Below are 3,331 nucleotides of genomic sequence, written 5' to 3'. Positions count from 1 at the left end.
CGAGGAGGGGACAGGCAGCACAACCTGCTAAGGGACCCACGCCTCTCCTGTCCTGGGGGACGGGATGTTCCTAGGGAAGGTGGATTTCTACCTGGAGGACTTTGAGATGCATTGTTTATCGCAAGGGGAACCTTGGAAACCCCCACTCTGAAACAAGTCCCCGACCCTGGGAGAACCACAGGAAGAGGAGGAAAAGGGCCGGTCTGCACAGACAGTGGGACTGGGGACAGCAGAGCCCACTTGCAGCCCTGACCGGTGGCGTGCCCAAATGCTGCAGACCAGCACACAGGCTCTGCTCCCAGCAAGACTGTCCTCTTCAGGCCTTGGCCCTCCGCCGTGCCCAGCCCCTTCTCACCGCTGAGGTCCGAGGAGCTCCGACAAACCCCAGCACAGCTGCAGTGGCTCACAAGACACTTCCAAAATGCTACTGGCTGCTTTCAGCCCCAGGCTGGTCTCACGATCCCCAAGGGAACACGTCCATCCTTTGCAGAGCTTTCCAGGGTGTGAAAGGATCACTTGGCCCCCATGTCCCCTGGAGAGAGTCCATCTTCCTTCCTACTAGCATCCCAAGTGCTTGGGGCGGGTCTGGAGCTGTAAGGCAAGTGCTGCCCGCTGTCCTTGCTCCAGCGAGGGAGGAGCAGAGCCAGCACTAGGCTGGGCAGCCCCAGGAAGCACAGATGAAAACCGACACGGGAGCAAGACCATGTGCACGGGCAGAACGGCTTCCCCAGGAGGCTCCAGGGATCACAGCAGCATCTCCCCCTCAGCAAGCAGCTGCCATTTCCCTGGGGGGATCGACCTCCCCATGCTGCCCGGGGAGAACAAGGGCCAGTGTCTAGAGAAAGCTGCTCTGAGCTGGTGTACTTTAGAGAGCTGGAAGAGCAGCAGTGAGCAGTGGCACAGCAAGGGAGAGGGTGTGATTGGCATGTAGACAGAGGGAACGGGTAGCAAGGAGCAGCAGTGCAGCGCCTGTCTATCCGGGGAGCATCTCCACTCCGCTTGAGGCTGTTGAGAGCAGCGCGCAGAGGGTTTGGCAGCACCAAGACATGGCAGCGGGCACAGCAGATTTAGCAGTGCTGATAGAAGGCACGAGAGAGGAAGGGTGGGAAAAACCAGTCTGCTAAAAAAAAAAAACCAAACACCAAACCAAAAACCTCAACCACAAAGTATTACTGAAAAAAGGATGAAATCCCTTCCCCCAGCTCTCTGTGGCATGTGCTTGCAGGAGGCCCCTCTTGGGGACCACGCTGGTCTCTTCTGGCTTCTCCATCTATCATGGGATGACAAACACAAAGGGAAGAAAAACAAATCTTTTGTACTGCTGTTAGAGACAAAAGCAAAACTGTCTTGGGCGCAGGTACCTATAAAGATGTCAAATGCTACCAACAGCACTCAATGTATTCGCCCTCTGTTTATACAGCTGTATCCCTGCCGAGGGGAGGAAGAGAACACACTTATGTTTGTCTTTGGAGAACAACGCAGACAACAGGGCTGACAAGCTTGGTGTGCTTTTGCTGTTACTAGACCAGACATCCCAGCAAGGGTATTATATCCCTCCTGGGAACACTTGCTTTGGGCTCAGCTCTTTGCTCACCATTTTATGAGCTAGCAAAAGGCAAGACGTATCTCCTCGGCTGTCAGACTTGGGTAGGGAAATCATTCTCTGTGCCATAACCAGACATGCAACCCCTGCTCACAAACAGCAGTGACGACATGTGATGGATGTGCAAGGAAACAGTGCTCAGTCTCCTGCTTCCAAGAAAGCAGCTTCCACAGGCAAATGCTGTCAGCTTACTGGGGTGAGGATCTGGAAGAGCCTCGCACGTCCAAGCAGTCTGTAAGCTCCCAAGCGAGCTGCCACTCACACCTTTCCCAGCACTTGCCCTTCAATGGAGTTTGTGGCAGGCTCAAAGTGCCCCAAAGTTGCTGCAAAAACTTGGGCTCGGGATGGAGCGAGGAAGGACCCCTTCCCACTCCCCCTCCTTGCAGAAGTACCAGCAGTGATGCATGACATGCTGCCTGGCACCAGCCTGGCTGGCAAGGAAAGGTAAAGCAAACCCCTGGCCACGTTGCATCGCTCCTCTTCCTCCTATACGAGAGGGCCTGCATGGAGTCCTCCCTGCCAAGAAGGACAGAGAGCTAAGGGATGGATCAGAGCTGGCATCGCTTATCCCTCAACACACAGCCACTCCCCGGACTGCAGCAGAGGAGGCCACGTTCCCCGCCTGAGAGCCTGAGTCAGAAATATTTTGGGCCCTGTGGAGCTCAGGATATTTTATGCCCTGTGCAAGACTCTTCCACTCACTCCTCTGGAAACATGTAGTTTGTTGGTGCCTGTCCCGGCTGCCCCAGAGTGCCAGGCTGCAGAGGGACAAGGAGGGGAAGCCAGACGGCTCATGGCAAATCCCACCCGCCTGTGGCTCAACTGTGGTCACCGGGGGGGACTGAAGGGAACTGGGAGCTATTGGGGTTCAGCTTAAGGCATTTCTCACTGTTCACGTTTCTCCTGGCAGGGCAGGGATCATCCTCTAGATGGGTCTGAAGCTCAGAGGGGCTGCTCATGGGGCAGGAGGCACTGGAAGCATTGCAGGCATCAGTAAAGCTCTGGGCTCTTTCTGGTGCACTTTATGTGCATCACCAGTGTGTCCCAGTCACACAGATGTGAAGTTAATACAGTAGCATCTCGCAGGGGGCAGCAGACAAGTGATAAACCTCAGTTTAGGGTGCTCTGGAGCATATATTTTCCAGAATCGCCATCCTACATGGTTTCCATCATCTTGGCTTTTTTCTTCTCTCCCCGCCAACAGCAGGCACAGAGAGGCAACCTCGATCCAAAAACCAAGCTGTTAAAGAAGCCTGGCTCACTGCGTTGCCCAGCAGCGGGGGCAAGGAGCACTGGCTTGGATGGCAGGAGTGCCAGGCTCACCCAAGCTCTGCTCTAGTCCTTGGGTGAGTCACTCCTCAGCGTGACTCAACTCTGCTCGCTGCACAGCCTCCCTGGCTGTTGGTACCACATTCTCCAGGGCAGAATGATGCCCAGACAGGGCAGGAGGGAGGCCAGGCAGCCCTGGGCAGTGCCCTGGGTGAAGGGGCTGTCCCTGCAGAGACTGGGGAGGGGATGCTTTTGTGCAGCTGAAGCTGGCAAAGTTTCAATACAAAAAAACCACCGATTGTTGTCAGACTGGTTTGAGTGTAAGAAAATCTCTTAGCCAAACAAAAAAGTATCCCGTTATTGTTCTTCCATTTCGGGCTTGATGTGAGCAAATAACTGTGCCCAGGAGCTCTGTCGCTGCAGCCCCACCTCCTGCCCTGGCCGAAGCTGCAAGCACAT

At 55.2% G+C, this 3,331-nt stretch overlaps 1 protein-coding gene across 1 annotated transcript in view; it reads right to left on the bottom strand.

The window, feature by feature from the left end:
- The window catches only part of LOC103921376 (rho GTPase-activating protein 39-like), a 55,723-nt gene that overhangs the window by 25,067 nt on the left and 27,325 nt on the right, over positions 1–3,331 (bottom strand). The window lies entirely within an intron of this gene.

This window comes from Pygoscelis adeliae, unplaced genomic scaffold (genome assembly GCF_000699105.1).
Source record: "Pygoscelis adeliae isolate BGI_AS28 unplaced genomic scaffold, ASM69910v1 Scaffold407, whole genome shotgun sequence".
NCBI lineage: Eukaryota > Metazoa > Chordata > Aves > Sphenisciformes > Spheniscidae > Pygoscelis > Pygoscelis adeliae.
Note: the sequence above shows the minus strand (reverse complement) of the source record. Positions and strands in the feature narration are given on the sequence as shown.